Source organism: Bombina bombina, chromosome 6 (genome assembly GCF_027579735.1).
Source record: "Bombina bombina isolate aBomBom1 chromosome 6, aBomBom1.pri, whole genome shotgun sequence".
In the NCBI taxonomy this organism is placed as follows: domain Eukaryota; kingdom Metazoa; phylum Chordata; class Amphibia; order Anura; family Bombinatoridae; genus Bombina; species Bombina bombina.
The window spans coordinates 554032409-554054447 of NC_069504.1; positions in this window are offsets into that span (position 1 = coordinate 554032409).

Below are 22039 nucleotides of genomic sequence, written 5' to 3' on the forward strand. Positions count from 1 at the left end.
GTTAAATTGTGATTCAAATCCAGCATGCAATGTTAATCAAATTTATAATTTAATACTCTTATGAATTATTCGTCATTCTCTTGATATATTTTTTGAAAAAAAGTCATTCCTATAATTAGTTTAAACAATAAAATAAATCTGGCCATCATTTCTTTATTGTTGGATGAATGTATCCATCAACCAGCATGCACAAACAAAGTTGATAAACAAATATTGGCTTCCATAAAAAGCAACATTCTTGCATTCAAAATATAGCTTGAGAATTAAAACATATAATGAATATGTGTAATTTATAAAGATTTGTCATGTCATGCTCTATCTGAATCAGTCCATTAAATATTTAGGTTCAGTGTCCCTTTAATTGGATATCACTACATATACCAAACACCACTACTTGGATCCAAAATTTTATGTACAAATGTGGATACATTATCTCTTGTCTAACCCAGTGGGAATGTAATTTCTTCTGGTTGCTATGTTTACACAGCTTGTCCTCAATGCAAAAATGTTTAAGGATAGGTGTGCCTACCACAGTCTAAATTTAATTTTTAAATTGCTGATGTAAGTACAATGTAAATCCTTTAACAAGATTTGATACACTCAAGCTGTATAAGTGGATCATCTAAAACCAATTAAAGGGGACAACATGTTTGAGTAACATGTCCCTTTAATGATTTCTGTCTGTCTGAATAACCTAATTCATGTGTAAAGAATAAATGTAAACTAATTTATGTAAAGAATTATTTGTCTTTATGATGACAATGTATGTATTAAAATTTTTTAGTCTGTTGTGTAATTATCCTTAATATTTAATTTTATTTTATTTTAGGCTGTGACTCAGCATGGCTCATGCTAGAAGGGATAGCAAGAGTAGAGCAGGCCATGTTGAGGAACGCAGCTGTCCTGAGAGGGATGAACGACACCATGCAGGCCCAGCTCCGGGTTCAGGACTTGACTCTGCGTGAAATTATGCGATTACGTTCAAGGCCTGAATCTGGAGCTGGACATGCACAGGACAATGAAGAGGATGACCAGTAAGTGGAGGATCTGGATATGCTCCATGGTGGCAGATAAGAATCCTCCGTCCACATGTTGAATTTGTATTTTTATTGTTGCCATTTGGCCTTTTTTTCTGTTTATTGTTGTGCCTGTTGCACTCTTTTACCTTGTCATATGTCTCCAATGGGGCTATGCTGGCCCTTGGCAACTCTCTTCATGGACTGTGATGCACTGTGTTACCTTGCCATGTGTCTCCAATGGGGCTATGCTGGCCCTTGGCAACTCTCTTAATGGACTGTGATGCACTGTGTTACCTTGCCATGTGTCTCCAATGGGGCTATGCTGGCCCTTGGCAACTCTCTTCATGGACTGTGATGCACTGTGTTACCTTGTCATATGTCTCCAATGGGGCTATGCTGGCCCTTGGCAACTCTCTTCATGGACTGTGATGCACTGTGTTACCTTGCCATGTGTCTCCAATGGGGCTATGCTGGCCCTTGGCAACTCTCTTAATGGACTGTGATGCACTGTGTTACCTTGCCATGTGTCTCCAATGGGGCTATGCTGGCCCTTGGCAACTCTCTTCATGGACTGTGATGCACTGTGTTACCTTGCCATGTGTCTCCAATGGGGCTATGCTGGCCCTTGGCAACTCTCTTAATGGACTGTGATGCACTGTGTTACCTTGCCATGTGTCTCCAATGGGGCTATGCTGGCCCTTGGCAACTCTCTTCATGGACTGTGATGCACTGTGTTACCTTGCCATGTGTCTCCAATGGGGCTATGCTGGCCCTTGGCAACTCTCTTCATGGACTGTGATGCACTGTGTTACCTTGCCATGTGTCTCCAATGGGGCTATGCTGGCCCTTGGCAACTCTCTTCATGGACTGTGATGCACTGTGTTACCTTGTCATATGTCTCCAATGGGGCTATGCTGGCCCTTGGCAACTCTCTTCATGGACTGTGATGCACTGTGTTACCTTGCCATGTGTCTCCAATGGGGCTATGCTGGCCCTTGGCAACTCTCTTCATGGACTGTGATGCACTGTGTTACCTTGCCATGTGTCTCCAATGGGGCTATGCTGGCCCTTGGCAACTCTCTTCATGGACTGTGATGCACTGTGTTACCTTGCCATGTGTCTCCAATGGGGCTATGCTGGCCCTTGGCAACTCTCTTCATGGACTGTGATGCACTGTGTTACCTTGTCATATGGCTCATATATTCCTTATTTTTACAAGATTATTTATAAACGTTGTGTATGTTTTCTTACATACTAATAAAATACATTTTATTTCACAAATCTTTGTCCTCATTCTTCCTGTTATTTTTTTAAAGCTCTAGTTTATGTTGTTGATCCTTAAAGGGACCTACCAAATATATTTGTTATACTGAAATCATATATGTAAGACAATAGTAAATGACTTTAAGATTAACATCTCCAATGTAATCTTATTATTTGTCTTTATATTATTTTCTCTTAGCTCTATCATTGCCTGATTATGATTAGCAGAGTAATTTCTTTATATATGTATATATAGATTGGTATTTGTGTATATATGTATATTTAAATGTTCAGATCCATGTGTGTATTTAGAAAGTCTGCATGAATTGATGCACCTTTACCAAATGATCTGAGTATTGATACAATGATATAATCCCTGTAAAGTCTTCATTTTATTGAAATAGTATTGGCTATGTGTATGCTCTTTTTAAAAACTAAATAATGTCCCTTTAAGTGATGTTGATCACAATTGTTAATGAATGTATTTCCATTTGTAAAGCGTTTTTGTCCTTTTTACAAGAACAAGGACATATAATTTTATTAATAAACAATCTTATTGTAATGTTGACAGCACCTGTATTTCATTTTCAAATCTATATTAGTGTAAAAGTGTAACCAAATAAATCTCTGTGTGTAATGCAAATAATTTAGATGATGAATATTAGTTAACTAATATGTTAACAAAATACATCTCCTCCCATATATGGCTATAGGTAGGCTGACAATAATTAAACTTGAATAAATGACACGTTTAATCAATACATGTATAACTATTGTTATTCAACAACAATCCAAACATATCTTAAAACATCAATGGCATATGTATTTCTCATGTGTATCTTTTAAATGTTAAAGATATACACCATAGCTATAGTTCAAGGGACAGTCAAGTCCGAAAAGATGATTCAGGATTTGTTGTCATTCCTAGATAGCAATCTACACACATACTAGTTCCTAAAATATAAATACGTTTCTTAGTGATATGCCAAGATGTCACTGAGTCCTTGTATTGTCTGCGGTTTTTCAGCGATCTCGGATGCGCCATGTTGCTTAAGACGTCACCTGCCAGGCTGTCCAATGATTCCTTGTATTGACTGACGTTCTTACGTGATCAGGAATATGCCTTTTATTGGATTGCGTTTTGACGCGATCAAGGATGCGCCTTTTTTTTTTGGGCGTTCTTACGTGATCAATAATGTGCCTTTCATTGGATGGCGTTCTTACGTGATCAAGGAAGCGCCATGTTAAGACGGCACATGTAAAGGTAAAAAAACGTCTGATTGGATTACGTAGTCCCGCAATATTTGTGCACGTTAAAAACGTTTGTGACTGCATCCAATTTTAAAAAGCTTGCGAATATGTATTATTTGCATCATGTTACATTGTTGACCCGTAGCTGATAAAGACCACCACATTCTCTTTTGCTGTATGTCTGGTTGAATCAACGAACGAAAGAAAAATGTTTTCATGCATAGGATATTTCTAGGCAAGTGCAAATCTCTACAGTCCATGTTTAATATGTTTGTCAACAATATGTTCCTTTTTCTGAAAAAATTAATGTTGTGTTTAATGTTGAATATATCTAATTAATAAATATGCGCTATTGTGTTTGAATAAAGTAATCAATATGCATTTATCTTTATCATATGCTAAATATATGATGTCGACTTCTTCTAAATGTAATTTCGTTGTATATTTTATTAAAGGTTCATTAGACACTCACATTATAAATCAAAAGCTTGGATTTTGTCTCTAGTTAGATAGTCCATTGTTTAACCAATACGTTTATTTTTTCTTCTGTTCTAAGAAAATGTAAGTAATTTTCTTACTCCTCGCAAAGCCTCTGAGTTTCATGTGAGTACCATCTCCAGCTTTCTCCAGTTTGTGTAAAGGGTCTTTTCATATGTTAATGATGGGGTATTGTGTTGTTTTACGGTTGTAATGGGGGTTCATCTATATTTTCAATATAGCTAACCCTATTTTATCTTCAAGTGTTTGAAGCTTTTTAATATTGATATCAGTATATGTTAATCTTGTTGTTTGTAGTAGTGTCTATTACATACAGTTATGTTAAAAATATAGGATACTGTCCCTTGAATGCAAATGTTGTTTTTTGTATCATGTATGAGATCCACATAGTTTAATCTTCAAATATATTATTGTTAGCATATTTTCACCCCCCCACTCCTAAAAGGAATTTAAACCATATTCATTGTTAAAAAAAAATGTCTTTACAATAAAATATTAACACAATAATGTCTCTTAAAGAAAATAGACTTTATTTAACACGTCAATATAAATGTGATTTTAATATTTTTTTTTTGACAAAGTACATGTAGATATACAAGCTTAAAATATGTGTTAGCATATGTAATGTTGTTAAAGGGACAGTTTAGAAAAAATATAATGTTTTTCATTATTCTAAAAGTCAATTATGTAATATCAAGGATATCAAATGTTTCTCAACAATTGAACATTTGTCTGGGTTTATTTAAATTTGCTATCTAAACCTATGAGGTTGGTGTGCTCATTTCTTCGATCTTGAAGAGTGCTTGTAATCATTATACAATTTGAGCACTAGAGGGCATTTGGATAGCATTTGTATATGTAAAACCTTGTGCTCATACAGCATATTATTGACCATGTATTGATCATTGATATCTAAAATGTTGTTATGTATGAACAACAAATAAGTGGTCATTTTTCATAGTCATAGATACAAGGGTAAGCACATAAGTCACACATGTATTTCTCCATGTTTTGTTGTTTCAAACTTTATAATGCGTAATACAGTGTTTTCTTTGTAATCAATAATTTTCTGACTGTCCCTTTAAGCTGTGTTATTGGCATTCAAACAGTAATATGCCATCATGGATAATTGTTATGGTAATTTAGTTAGCGATTCGGGAAACAGTTTGGACATCACATCACAGAAACCAATCAATATCATGAACAAGGATAGGTATGTGATGATGTGGTTTTCACACACTTATAACCCACACTCTGCAAACAATCTGCCTCCATGGACCCGGTCCCATAGAAGTCGATTATATACAGAGTGTGGTCCACAAGTGTATGAAAACCACATCATCACATACCTATCCATTACACATTAAATTAAAAAAAGCAGTGAAGATGAAAAAAATACTTACTTCCTCTTCCTTCCCCTCTTCCCACGGGGCTGAGGCTCTGGGAGAGGCAACTGCCGACTCCGAAGAGTCCTCCTTGGAGCTGTTGTGGGAGGAGTGGAAGGAAGAGTACTGGGACGACCAAGGTGAGGAGTAGATGGCTGGGGAGGAGAAGATGGATGAGGAGGAGAAGATGGCTAAGGAGGATGAGTAGATGGCTGAGGAGGAGGAGGAGTAGATGGCTGAGGAGGAGGAGTAGATGGCTGAGGAGGATGAGATGGGCCGGCAGGAGGAGATGGCCCAGCAGCAAGAGGCCCAGCAACAAGAGGCACAGCAACAGGAGGTAGACCAGCATGCGCCTCCCGGAAAAAAGTGAACATTTCTTGATGAAGCTGAAATATTCTGGTTTGGCCTTCTTCTATTCGATTCAGTATGTTGATGATTTCATTTTGTCCTTGAATAATTTGATTTTGGCCATCAAGTATTCTGTGTCGTCCTTCTATATTTTCTATCCGGGAGGTACGCATCTGGTCTATGTACTCCAGTAGAACCCGCACCTCCGCTATTTCCTCTTGTTGTGCTTGTTGAACCCGTGCACGGCGGGGTGCCCGTGCACGGCGGAGTGCGGGTCTTTGAGGGACCTCGGGTTCCGCGGGTTCCGCGGGATCCTCCTGTGCTTCTGGGGCCTCTTCATCAGCTCCCGTGCGCTGTTCGTCACGGGGGGCCTCTTCCCTCCGAAGTGGAAATTCCTCACCACCACTCTCATCCCGGGGAGATGCAGGAGGCTGTGCTGCCTCATCCCCAGACTCTGTATATAAAAAAAAAATAAAAAAATAAAGAAATGTATATATTAGCATATTTGCAAATAAAGGTTTAAATGACTTAGCTTACGATACAATTACAAATGCAGAATCATTAATCCACTTTGAAATCTAACAAACAATCAATACTATTTCCGCTTTTTCTAAACCGTGTTTGTGATATCTGTGGTCAATGTGAATGTTTTTGCGTTTGTTTTCAGTCTGTTTAAATGCACACCTAACCTATAGCCTAGATACTGATGTAACCGCAAAGTAATAGAATGCGTGTAAACAACATTATAGCATTAATCTGATCCTTAACACATGAAACCCAATGTTTTATCTTTCATTATTTAGAAGCATACATTTTGTATCAACTTTCGAATGTACTTTTCTTATCTAATTCGCTTAATTCTCTGGATATTCTTTGCTGAAAAGCATATCTAAATATGCTTATAAGATGCTGATTGTTAGCTGAATATAGCTGCCTCCTGTGATTGTTTCACCGTGTGCATGGCTATTTCTTCATTAAAATATATCTCAAGAATGAATCAAATTAGGTAATATAAGTACATTTGAATGTTTTGTCAAATTGTATTCGCTACCTCAATCATGAAAGTAAATGTTTGCGTATAGTGTCCCAGAAATACATTTGTATGTGAAATTATTGTTCAATGAGCTTACCGTCAGATGAGAGTGGCAGGTTCCCGGTATCGATTCCTCCGATACCGACTACTTCCACCTCGGAGATGCTGGGCCGCAACATTTCCTCCCATCGGCAGTACTCCATTTCAATGGCAGGGCCGCCACCGGTCCCTGCGGCATGTCGGGCCTCCAGGCTTAACTTTTTTTTCAGTTCAAGTTTACAGTCCCGGTACCGATGTTTGATAGAATCCATATCTCGGTTCCGGCCACCCACTGCATTGACTGCATTCCTGATCTCGTTCCAGAGCCTCCTCCTGTCAGTCGGGGTGGTCTTTTGGTGCTGCAGCATCCTATGCCTGGCCATATAGGCCTCTACGAGGGCCTCCTTCTCCTCCATCGTAAACCTCGCCTCCCTAGTCGCCTTGGCCTTCCCCTGTGACGATGCCCTCTGTTTCCCGGACTGTGAAGCCCTACTCTGACCGCCACTGGGCCCAGCCACTTGGTCATCTTGAACCAAGTGGCTGGGTCCACCCACCGCTTCCACCCCCGCTTCCTGTCCCCCTTCCTGCCCCCCCTTCCTGCCCTGTTCCTCTCCCCCTCCCTCTACTCCCCCCTCTACCTGTCCCCTGCCTGGCCTCCATCTCTTCCCTAAACTAAACCCCAAATAATCAAACAAAAAGTGAGTGTGATGAAATTAAAGGGGGTCAAAATAAAGAACTAAAAAGACAAAAAAGGTGCTTAAAGTGTGAGAGGGATGTAAAAAACAAAGAGGGTAAGGAGTATTTAAATAAACGAAAAGAATAAGACTAAAAGGAGGATATGTAAACTAAATGTAACTAGGGGATGGGTATGGGATGGGTATGGGGTATGGGATAAGAGTAAATGGGATGAAAGGGAATGGGACTACAAGGAATGGGGTATGGAGTGTAGTATGAGGGGGTAGGGGGTATGGAGTGTATGTAGTGTTATTGATAAGTGTATGTATGTATTGAATGTGTTTGCGTGTAAATGTGTTAAGTGTACAGAAAAATCACTCTCTCGCTAACTCACACTACTTCTAATTCTCACTAACAAACACTCCCACTAACGCTTACTAACTACCACTAACTGACGCTCCCACTAACAACTCTCACTAATAACTCCCACTAACTCACTCACGCTCCCACTAACAGACTCTCTCCCACTCCCACTAACTCCCACTAACTCACTCACTCTCTCACGCTAACACTACCAACTGACTCTCTCACGCTAACACTAACTCACTCTCAAAAATTCTCAAACTCTCTATTCTTAAACCTCCAATCTCCAAAGACCCAACAGCAACACAGTCAAAGAAGCCATGCTTGTGTGGTGCTTATATACCCTGTGTAAATGTTTAATGATGTACCAATTTCCGTTGTAAATTGTGTTCAGGTGTGCTTTATTAGCAATTAATATTAGTGCAATGTGTATTAGTTGTGTGAATTTGCGCATGCTCATTTTGAGTTGGTATTTGTGGAATGTGTAGAATGCGATGATGTCATAGTGGTCGTTTTCTCTAACATTGTCCAATAGTATTCTTTTTAAATGTGATTTTGCGATGGTGTGTTCTTCGTGAAGTGTTGTATATGTATGTTTGTCATAATATATAGTGATATTGAATGCAATTTTGTTTCGAGTGTATGTATATCATTTTTAATCCTTGTTGTTATTTTGCGATTTTCCGCATCTTAAAGTATATGCGTATTCCCCGTATAAAATTTTATTAAAACATCCCCCGCTTGTGAATGTGTAATGCTTGTGTGCTTTGTTGATTGATTGTTGTTGTGACATTTGCGGCGTGTTATTGTTGTGCATGATGGGGTATGCGTCATATGACCGAGCTGTACGTATTCTCGCGAGATCGAGTGTTAGGTGAAAAAAGCAATTTTTTGCCTTTCCCATTGATCTCTATGGGAGACTGTCTAACGCGGGCAGTATTACGCGTGTGACATACACGCGTTAGGAGCATCGTTAGATGGTCTTATTTTAACTCTAAATACCGGAGTCAAACAATGACGTGCGTTAGACATAAACACGCGTGGCGTTAACAACCCATCTACCGCCGAACTCCAAATCTAGGCCACATATTTTTAACCCTCACACCTATAACACTGTCAGCACATACACACCACCACACATTGTTATAACGGTTCATAACCGGACACGGTCAATTCTTCTCACACAACTAAAACACGACAGATCCGTTCACTTAGGTTCATGACTTCCAGAGAGCAATCCTATTATGAAGGGTAGAAGGAAGCAGCACTCTTGATCCACTGTCCATAAAATCCAAAAAAGTTTATTTCAAATAATTTAAAACAAAAATAGACAAGCACAGCCTATGATTAAGTGCTGCATAGCACGAAACATGTAAGGATTTGCTCCCCCTCCACTTGGATTTTATGGACAGTGGATCAAGTGTGCTGCTTCCTTCTACCCTTCACTATTGGATTTGGCTCGATGCTCATTCTAGCTGGCACCATGCCAACAGTGCTTCCTTCTGTGCCGACATTCTGGGGCTGTAATTGGATAACAGCGTACACACCCTCCTCAGGCTGTAGCAACGTCATTCCCCTACTCAGCAATCCTATTACCTTAGATTCAGCATCACCATTTACCGGCTCAAGTTATGTCTTTGGAAATGTTTTTTACTTGCATTGTTTAACTGTTAGGAATAATGCATTTGTCTGTTGTAACCCTTAAACAACTACTAGTTGATATAGAATTTATGCTATAAATTATACCGGCATATTATCACTTTTTGTTCAATACACAATGATTTTTGAAATGGCTTGAATAAAATAACTTTTAGACAAAGATATAACTATGTATATGGCATGAACCCTGCTAACATAAGATTTAGCATGCATACCTCCCTCCCTGTCTCCTACGTGAGCCCCCGCAATGGGGCCTTTAAAATTCTTGCTCACGGGACCCATGACATCACTACCTTACCCTCACTTTACCCCATACTCAAGGTTGACGATAGCACTTTCCCTACATCTCAACCTTTCCCATTCTCCTGCACGTCAGATAGACCAATATATTAACACTCTCGTCATACCAACTAGCTGTGATTGGGATTACTCCCCCCATTTGATCACTAATTCGCTCTTAACTTTTACTAAATAGCCACACTTCTATTCCCCAACTGCTATCCTTACTCTGTTTAAAAACTCTCTACCCACTCTTTATCCCTATTGACTTCTTTTATCTTCCTTCCTTCATAAGCCTCTCCCTCTCCTAATATCCCTCTTTCCCCTTCTCCCTCCCTTTCCACCCTCCCCCCCCCTTTTTTTTTTTTTTTGCCATGGCCAAACACTCGGGATTCCAGGATCATACCATTAGATTAACCACGATTAACGCAAAAGGTCTTAACAGCCCGGGCAAAAGATCGATTGCATTAAGGGAACTCCAAAAACTTCACAGTCAAATCCTGTTAATTCAGGAAACACATTTTCAAAAAGGTAGAGAACCCAAATGGAACAATCCCCACTATCCGACTGCGTTCTTTGCATCAGGCCCACATAAGAAAAGTGAGGTGGGAATATTGATACATAAATCCCTCCCGATACAGGTTACACACATTCATTGATTCATTATACTAATAGAGACACTATACAATCACTATGTCACGATTGTTAACATCTACGCCCCAAACCAATCTCATAATACCTTCTTCAAAAAAGTCGCCACTAGATTACTAGAACATGCAAGGGGTGTCACTTTCCTGGCAGGGGACTTTAATCTCTCACTAGAACCCACACTGGATTCATCAAAAGACCTATCTAGCACGCCTATAAAAACTCTCAAAACAGTTAAAAATACCATCACCAATCTCGCTCTCCATGACATATGGCGAACATTGCATCCCACCCAGAGGGATTACACTTTTTTCTCTTACCTCCACAACAGTTACACCCGTATAGACCACATATACACTGACTCTAATGGCCTGTCTATAACGACTCAGAGCGACATTGGTCGGACCATGCCCCGGTTACATGCACAATTCTTTGGCCAGACCTCCCTATCACTTCCAAAATTTGGAGAATGGACGACTACCTACTAGATGATCCGATCATTCTTCAAAACATTCAAAGAGAACTAGCCGAATACTTCCACATTAACACTCAATCTACCACCTCACTCCTCACCGAATGGGAAGCCCATAAAACAGTAATAAGGGGTTGTCTCATTAAGCACAAAGCCAGGGCCAACAGACAAAACAGGGAAAAATACTCTAACCTACTAACTCAAATTAGCACTCTGGAAGCAGAACATAAAAACAATGTCTCTAATGAGACAATTAAACAACGTCTACTAGAAGCAAAGGCCAATATTAAAAGATACCTCACAGAAGTCCACCAAAGGAAAGCTCTTTACCTTAAACAGTTTTATTTTGAGGGCGGTAACAAACCAGGCAAAATATTGGCTTGCTGTCTACGCCGTAAACAACTTAATAGTCATATACATTCACTGGTAACAAAAAATAACGTTATACTCAAGAGCAGCGACCAGATAGCATCTGCATTCAAGTCGTACTACACTAAACTATACAACATAGACCACGAACAAAAACGCACCAGCCCCACTTGCCCCGACATCCCTCTCCAGGAGATGACAAATACCTATTTCAGGGATTTAAACATACCGTCTCTATCAGATGAACAAGCCCAGTCCCTTGATTCCCCCATTACCACAGAGGAATTAATCCAGGCCATTAAGGACACCCCAACAGGCAAAAGTCCAGGTCCTGATGGTTTCACATCAAGATATTATAAAATTCTTAAAGACACTTTGGTTCCTCGCATGCTAACTATTTTTAACACACTAAGAGACCATCCACATCTATCAAGGACACTCCTGGAAGCCCACATCACAGTTATTCCCAAACTGGGAAAACCACACACTAGTTCCGAACACTTTAGACCAATATCATTAATAAATACGGATATGAAAATTCTGGCAAAAGTGCTGGCCAATAGGCTTAACAAATTTCTCCTGTTCTTGATATCCAATGACCAGGTGGGCTTTGTCCCTGGCAGAGAGGCCAGGGACAACACCATCAAGGTCCTAAACCTAATTAGCTACCCAAAGGCAGAGGGGATCCCAATGGTCCTTTTTGCAACAGATGCAGAAAAGGCCTTTGATAGGGTGAGGTGGTCCTTTCTGACGTGAGCCATGCAGGAGATGAATATACCCAAGGCCTTCATCAATATGACCCTTTCGCTTTATTCCAACCCTAAAGCCAGAATAAAAGTAAACAATGTCCTATCTGAATCGTTTGATATTAACAATGGAACCAGGCAGGGATGCCCCCTTTCCCCTCTCTTGTTTGACATCTCATTAGAGGTCCTAGCACAAAAAATACGAGAAAATCGCAAAATCAAAGGGATAGTAGGGGACAAAGAATATAAACAGGCTCTCTTTGCCGATGACATCCTCTTTACTCTGACAGAAGCCGAGCACTCTATCCCAGCACTGTTGAAGGAACTAGAAGCTTACGGCCGCATATCTAACTTTAGCCTCAACTTACACAAATCAGAACTTCTTAATATTAACACACAACAACACCATATACATTCATTAAAAACTAACTATAATATAACCATTGCACACCAGAAACTAAAATATTTAGGGATCTCTCTGACTATCTCCCCACAGGACTTGTTCAAATATAATTATCTTAACTTAAAACAAGAAATTTCCAGAGATCTCTCCACATGGAAGAATAGACCCCTCACCTGGTTGGGCAGAATTGGAGTTGTGAAAATGAACGTTTAACCCAGGATCTTATATATCTTACAAACACTCCCCATTAATTTACCAAGAGGTTACACTGAGCAACTCCAAAACTTAATAGAACAATTCATTTGGGCGGGCATCAAACCCAGAATCCCCCAAAAAACGATGTATCTACCCAGAGATAGGGGCGGCTTAGGAGTACCTAAAATATCTGATTATAGAGGAGCCATATCGCTCCAACACATTGTAGAATGGGCCCATAATTCTGTTAACAAAGCTTGGATAGAACTTGATAGACACATCTTCAAACTTAACAACGTGAGTACCTTAGCGTGGACCCTGTCCTCACATAGGCCCAAAACCCTAAATTCCTGATCGCCCTGGCAACATTAGCAGATTGGGACAAAATCATTGCCACAAGCATTCATATCTCCTCCAAACACAGCCCTTTAATGTCCTTTCTGGAAAACCCAGAACTCCCTTACTGAAAACTAGGATACAGGGTCAAGTAGCCACATAATCTTAACAAGAACTCCATCTATTCCCTAATAGAAAATGGTAAAATTAAATCACAAGCTTGTCTAATGGAAACACATGGAGACATTTTCTCAGGGCCCTTTGATACAGCCACTACGGCGAAACGCGTCAGTGGCAATCCCCCTTTCCCTTCTTGTTGTTTTTAAAAAATAATTGATGTACTACTACAATATAAATGACTAGTTAACTTTGGAATTAAAACCGCTTAGGCGGTCATACCTTCATAGAATAACGCTACGTTATTGGATAAGTCTAGCAAACATATACCGTTTTTGTTTAACATATTAGACTAAGATATCAACAGAGTGGTCAGGCTTAGCCTAATATTATTGGTGAACAACTATCATAGTTATAATATTAATTTATATGGAAGCCTTTCAACTGAGAATTGATTGAACATATGCTCCGTTATGGTTAAAAAGTAACTTTTGATGGTAACAATTTAAACAACTTAAGGTAATAAAAAGGTATTTGATTTGGGCTTTTCCCAATTCTTTATAAGACCATCATATATGATTTACTACTCAGTAAGCTTTTTAAGACCATCCATTCTCTAATATAGGTATTAACAAGGTAACAGGTCAGGCTTTTCCTGACCACTAAACGATACTATATTATTTATCACTGTCCATAACACAGGTACTAATAAGGTAACCAGTCAGGCTTTTCCTGACTAGTATTATTGTCTGTAACACAGGTACTAATAAGGTAACCAGTCAGGCTTTTCCTGACTATTAGATGATATAACGAACAATATATTACTATGCCATTTATGGTATAAATAAGGACATGACCGAATATCCTAGCAGATCAATAGCATTACCCTACTAACAAATTGTAGGTAGTCATTTCCATATTTAATACAACACAAATACTCATTCGGTTGTGTTGTTGTTATAGCCATTATCTTATGGATATATGGTAGTAGACAAATGTGTATTTTAATATGTATGTCAACCCGGATTTTAATATGATCTAATAAAAGTTATTTTTTATTATCAAATTTCCTTATACTTTCTTATACGTTCCAGAGTGCTATATTTGTACCCCTTAATCAGTCTCTTACTGATCCCCTACATAGTATAGTAATTGGTACAAGCACCTACCCCTAATCAGATAGTAATTATTAATACTTAAACGTATTGAGACTCACTTCACTCAATATTCAGTAAATTATAGGGGGAACGTTTAATTACATTTTTCAGTTTTGAGTAGTGCCATTGTTTCCTTTTCTGTTAACCAGACCATGACACTCCCACCACCATGCTTTATTGTAGGCAAGACACACTTGTCTTTGTACTCCTCACCTGGTTGCCGCTACACATGCTTGACACCATCTGAACGAAATAGGTTTATCTTAGTCTCATCGGACCACAGGACATGGTTTAAGTAATCCTTGTCCTTAGTCTGCTTGTCTTCAGCAAAATGTTTGAAGGCTTTCTTGTGCATCATTTTTAGAAGAGGCTTCCTTCTGGGACGACAGCCATGCAGACCAATTTGATGCAGTGTGCGATGTTTAGTCTGAGCACTGACAGGCTGAACCCCCACCACTTGAACCTCTGCAGCAATGCTGGCAGCACTCATACGTTTATTTCGCAAAGATAACCTCAACTTCTTTGGTCGACCATGGCGAGGCCTGTTCTGAGTGGCACCTGTCCCGTGAAACTGCTGTATGGTCTTGCCCACCATGCTGCAGCTCAGTTTTAGGGTCTTAGCAATCTTCTTATAGCCTAGGCCATCTTTATGTAGAGCAACAATTCTTTTTTTCAGATCCTCAGAGAGTTCTTTGCCATGAGGTGCCATGTTGAACTTCCAGTGACCAGTATGAGAGAGTGTGAGAGCGATAACACCAAATTTAACACACCTGCTCCCCATTCACACCTGAGTCCTTGTAACACTAACAAGTCACATGACAACAGGGATGGAAAATGGCTAATTGGGCCCAATTTGGACATTTCCACTTATTAACACATATTAACACATAAATATATCTGTACATATCTGTACATAAGCATATACATATATATATATATATATACACCGTATATATATATATACCGTATATATATATATATACCGTATATATATATATATATATATATATATATACATATATATGTATGTATATACTGTATTTACAGGGAACACACAGTTCCCCATAGACCGCAATGTAAAACTTTTCAGTGCCGTTTATTTCTAACACCGCACACCTGCCAACTTTAACCACTTATAACTCCTTCAAGCAGTTACTTTATTAAAAAATAAAAATAAAGATGCTACTATTTTTATGTTTTAATAGAGAACATACTTCTGTACTTTGGGGGCTATTGGGGGATATTTAGAAAATTAACCAGAGATCTGATCTCTGGGTTATTTTCGTATTGCTAATGACATGTAATGTAATAGCTGGTTATTTATCGTGTGTCCGTAAACAGGTGAATTTGCCCGTTTCCGGGCATGCAATAAATTTCTACTCCACTTGTAATCTAGACCTTAATGTATTAAAGGGGCATGAAACCCTGAATTTGTAACTTATTTGAGTTTGATCATCTTTTTTTTTTTTACCAAAATTGTATTATTTCTGATAATACCCTTTGTTAAATGAGCATCTATGCACTACTAAGAGGTAGCTGAACATATCCAGTGAACCAATGAAAAAAGGCATTTATGTTCAGAAGCAAATTAGACTTCCAGTAATGCATTGCTGCTCCTGAGCCTTCCTAGGTATGCTTTTCAACTAAGGACCCCAAGTAAATGAAGCAAAATAAAGAAAAGATGTAAATTTTAAAGTTTTAGTATTTCACATATACTGTGTAACTCTGGAATGAGAAATATTTGTTTTCATGTCCCTAGAAGTAATCATGTCATACATTTTGTTTTTAGTTTAATTTTCTTATCTTATATCTTACATATCTTATTGTATGATTATTTTTATAACCTAGAATAATTTAAAAACAATTGAAAATTGTATTATGTATTATATATATGAACACAAAGCATAAGGTGTCATATTATATCAGGAACCAACCCTCTCTCCCTGCTTTGCCCCTGCAGGCTATGACCAGTCACCTGCTGCCCCACTCTCCCTGCTCTGGATGTGCTTGCCTGTGCCTAATTCCAGCTGTCTCCTCCTACCCCCACTCTCCCACTCTCTCTCATTCCCTCCTCAGCCAGGGTTGGGGGTAGAATAAATTCCCTATGCTGCCATAAAACACAAAAGCAAACTTACCTAAGACCTAACTCCCTCTAAACTAAACCCCCTAAGTTAAAAACATTTTAAAGAAATCTAACTATTTTTTTTTTTAAATCCTAAACTGAAAAAATAAAATTAACCCTACTCTACCTAACCCCCCTCTAAAGTTACAAATAATAAAAAAGCTAAGTTACAAAAAAATTTAAAAAGCTAAGTTCCAAAAAATAATAAACTTAATTATCCAAAACAAAAAAATATACCTAACAGTAAAGTACATGCCCCATAACATAAAAAGACCCCCCAAAATAAAAAAAAAACCTAAACCTAACTCTAAAATAAATTACAATAGCCCTTAAAATGGCCTTTTGGAGGGCATTGCCCTCAGCTCTTTTGCAGAAAAAATAAAAAAGTTACAATTCCACCCCCCTACATTAAATAACCCCTCACATCCCAAAATAAAATAAAAGATCTACAGCAAGAACTTTTTTAAATTTAAATTTGATTCATCCAATAGAAACAATAATTATAATTTAAATTTAAAAAGTCCTTGCTATTGGCTGATTTAAATCAGCCAATAGGGATTGACTGATTTTAAATCAACCAATCAGAATAAAGGGATACCCTTATATATTGGGGTTCTGCGCTTCCAGGATTTCAGTATGCTGTGAAGATTGCATGAATAGGAGGGCTCTCTGAAGAGAGCCGAAGAGTTCCTGTCGCCTGCAGCCTGGATGAAGAGGGTCCCACCAGTGAAGAAGATTGCAGAGCAGAGGCAGCAGAAGAGTTCGCCCCACGTTGCCTGGAGCCTGGATGAAGATGGGCCTGACATCAGATCAAGAGAAGCCGGAGTCCCCATCAACTGTGAGTAACACTTTTTGGGTTAGATAGGGCTTTTTATTTTTAAGAATAGGCTTTATATTTATATTAATTATATTTCTTAGGCTAGGTTTTTATAGTTAGATTTATTTTTTATTTTGGGGGGTTGGGGGTTACTTTAATACAGGTGGGGGCTTTTGTAACTTTTTTTAAAAATGTTCTGCAAAAGGCCCTTTTAAGGGCTGTTATAACATATTTAGAGTTAGGGTTTAGGTTTCTGTTTATTTGGGGGGGGGATATTTTATGGGGCATGTAGTTTAGTGTTACATGTTACAAAAGGCATTGGTGTTACAATTATTTTATTGCATAACAGACATCCAGTTATGTGATACTATAATTATAATTCAACTGTCTTTTATAATATAAATATTTGTTTTAAAAATATATTTTTATTAAAATAATAAATGCATCAAGCAAGAATATCTACATTTTAATTTATATATCCAATACATAAACTATTATGAATTATACATGACCATACATTTTATTTCAAAGATTGTAGATAAAGTAGTAAGGGCTTGCATTGATATTCAATATTTATGCATGTATATTGCATAATGGTTTAAATATTGCATATAAATTAAAATGTGTTTCTGTAAGCTTATTGTGTATTAGGGATAACATAGATATACAGCATATGTTAATAAATATTTATGTTATAGTAGTCATTATTATTAAATTATATATTTACATAACAGGCATGCAATTATGCATATCTATAATATTAATTATACTGTCTTTAATTATAAATAATAAAACAAAACAAGCAACATTAATTACATTTTAATTTATATGCAAATATTTATACAGTATGCATTGTACATAGCAATGCATTATTTTTTTTTATTATTATTTTTTTATATTTTTTATTGAGGCAAATAACAGATACATCAATCACAACATGAGGGATAACATCTTCAGATCAATAATACAAGTCCAAAAAACGTATACAATAATATATCAGTAAGTTGTTATGTTATCCTCCATCCTTGCCTCTAGTTTTAATGGTTAAGGCACTAGCGTCTTCCATGTACTATAGGTCCTCTCATAGGATCTGATTACTGGACTTATCTGAAGACATGTCCCGGACTGCAAATAGCCCTCATCGCTAGTCAGGAGAACAACCTATACTAGTCTTAATTGGACATCATGTAAATATTTTGGGCTTATTTATAAAGCTAATAGCAAGCTCAGTAAATATACTATTACTTTAAACAGTGTATAAGATAATAAGAAAAACAAACTTCAGGGACTGCTTCCCAGAAAAAATCCAAGTACTAATATATAGGAGTATTACAGTTCATATCTATATAGATGGCTTAACATCATAATGACAAATAAGGGAGTTATACAGTAGCTATATAAGGAGAGAATACAACCATATGCAGTTAGCCATATATGCCAGGCTAATAAATTAAATCTTCCAGTGTCTCCCATCATAAACTTTTGTGCTTTAAACACCATGCCCGTAGGCCTAACACATGCAGTAAATGTTTATGCAAGTTATCGATAGTATATGAATTATAGGGGTAAGCAGTCAGGAAAATTGAAACATAGAAGGATAATCATAGGGATTCTTTCATTAGTAAAATCCGGAGAGTCTAAGTGACATTCATATAGAGACAAACTGGGTCCAGGCTCTTCAGACAGGGCAGAGGCTACCTAACTCTGCCAAATAGGAAGGGGGTATAGAGGATAAGCTGTGTATCCCTGGCCCCCTAGATGGGGGGGGGGGCGAGACACCAGCATTTAGGGAGCAATCTCTTCACTAAGCTGTGTGTGGGCAGGAGCCCCAGAGCCCAACATCATAATGACTCTGAGGGTGGCAAGCCTAGTATATGTCTGCTCTCTTAGTAGAACTAAACAGATTAAGCTAATTGATCAACTGACATTGACAGACCGTACTAATTCCCCAGTGAACCTTGTAATATACACAGTTGTCAGCTGTTTTGCACTAGTGAATATACATTTATTTTACATTATGTGTTCAACCTATTGAAACCTTTTGATAAGCATAATATAACAGGTGCCCTATGGGGGCTAAAAATTTCTTAAAGTCATGACTAACTATCTAGCGCTACCCACGATGCACTGTTAAACTTTTAGACTGAGGGATCCTGAACTAAAAAACATGTATGTAGCTAGTATTATAGTATGTAAATGCGACCAACTCGCAGATCCATTAGTGTGAGATACCCTATTAAGCAATGCTCAGTCTGCACAGGTGCTGGGCAAAACTTGTGGCATATAGTGGGTAGTTTGTCAACATCATAACATGGGGTAATGAACCAGCAGATCTGTGATGGTATGAAAAAACTTTAGACAAAAACATATTTGCTAAAAGGTGTTGCCTTATCATATTATCTAGAACAGAGGCTGCAATACTGAATCAGCCCAGGGGCTTCATAAGAAAACGTTATATAACATGCAGTGTCCCGGCTCCAGCAAGTTATGGGATTAAAGTCAACAGACATTAACAGTAGTAGAGTCTCAATGTCCTGTGTGCTTAGATCCACTTCCAGCAACACTCTTCAACCTACTCCTTTCCTACGGGCTAGGGAGCAGGCTACCCCTCCAGACTCCACACATCTTACCAAGTTAACTGCAGTCACTCTTAGTCTCCTATGGAGGGGTCTGTGTAAAACCAGAAATGGCTGACCTGTGCTGAATCGCTGTGCAGGGCCGCGCCAAATGTTTCTCTCCCACATACCCACTCTGTGATGTGGCCCCTCTGACTTCACTTCGTATGTTACAAAACCAGGCGACCCATCAGGTGCCGGACGAGCAGTTCCGTCCCCACTAGGCAACTCACACCTCAGCAGACTCTTCTCACTAAGAGAGCTAGCCTCATCCTCCACTTTCTGCACCGGAGGGGCGGCCGCATCCCCCCGCGCAGCAGCCAGGGCCAAGGGGTATGGACTTTCAGTGCAGGTCAACATGGGATGGTTAACTCTGATCTCCTTGGGTAGCGGGTATAGTGTAGGGTGCATGTCCCCATAATCGACGGTGGACTCCCCATATTCTGCATCTCCAAGCACAAGAGCACTTCCCACTGATATGTCTGGACGGGGAATGTATCGAGTGTGGGGAAGACTGCTCGTCCCCGAGAGGCTCACATCCCCATTCACTCTTAATGGCTGTTCAGTAAAGCTCAGCGTACACTTCTGTTGTCTCGTAAGGCTCGTCTCCCCTGCTGTTTCATCCTCAGCAGACTTGTCCCGGACACTAGTAGCCTGCATTTTTACTAGGAGCTGATCAAATTTGGCCAGAATTACAGTCTCGTATTCCGCAAACATAGCTTTGACTGCACTATGGAAATCCTCCATCTTGAAGGTTGAAAGGCTCCAAACAGTGCAGATGGCAGCGCTGCATAGTGTTGTGTAGGGATTAGCTACTCTCTGGCAGTGTGGCCGGCCTCCGTGTCTGAGATGATGATGGTCTTTATGACCCTTGAGGCTCCAGGCTGATATCGCTTACCCCCCTAAGAGTCAATTGCAGGCAATTGTAGTAAGGAATCACTACCATGCTGATACTCGCGGCCTGAAGGCCCTGTGCTGGTGTGTAACCGGTATCCTTCAGATTTCACACGTCTCAAACTCCACGGGTTCCTGGTACATGTTCTGACCGACCTCTCAGCTACAGGGGTGATATGGAACATTTTTGTGCATAATAAACTTGATTTTTAGTTATATTTTATTTGTTTTTGGCAGGAGCTATGGGCACACACGTCTGTTCTGAAAGCTGGTTAGCTTCGCCCCCCTTAGCAATGCATTATTTAACTATTGAATATGTTTGTGTAGGGCCTTAGCTTATGAAGTTAGCTTTAGGTTATGGAAGATTAGGGGTCAATGTTTAAATAATATCCTTTGTCATGTAAAATGCATATTGTTTAAATTATTGGGGATAACTTAAAAGGGATTTAATGTTTGCTTAATATTATTTTTCAAATACATTTTTTTTTTTTATTGAGGTAATGAACAGTAGCAGGTGAATAATACATATGTCCAGATACACATCAGACTTGTAGGAGAGAAAAAAGACATCTTTACAATTTTAAAGTAAGAGATAGCCTAAGTCTAAAAACATCAAGGAATTAGTAATATGGTTACAGATGAGATGTCATACCCACAGCTATATTAAGTTCCTGCGAATGAAAGCTTGAACTACATAAGATAACAATACATCAGGTCCAGTAATGAGAATATAAGTTCTGGCTAGGGTTCTGAACGTAGATCTAAGATGTGGATCTCAAAATGTATAATGTATAGGGTGAAAAGTAAAAATAAAAGACTTGCGTGTGGTAGAGATGACTAACTGGAACATATATTAAAAAAACCTAATTTTTTAACCTTTGGCTTAAAACACGTAAGAATGGTCCCCAAATTACTGTGGAGATCCTAGAGTAATTTATCTATTCAAAGTAAGTTGTGGTAAGATGGGGGTTAGTATCATGGTTTTGTTTTTGGGGAAAGGGGATACAGCGTGCAAGAGCCGCTCTAGTTAAAAAAAAAAAAGGGAGGAAGGGGGGCGTGTCTGGGTGCTTGAGGGGCACAGTATTGCTGTGATACTGTGGTTTAGTAGGGTCTCTATTGAGCTCTTTGTAAACTTAATGGGATTGGTAGAGGGATGGCTGAAGCACAAACTTCTCCCAACATATCTCAAGGAGGAGAGTTTCCTTATCTGTAAAGAGTATAAAGCCTAATCTCTTGTGAGCACCTATGTTAAGGGTAATGGCATGTATCTCCTATGTAGGCTCCATGGGTCTGGTTAATGTTGAATAAAGCTTAACTCAGGGACTGGTGTTGTAGT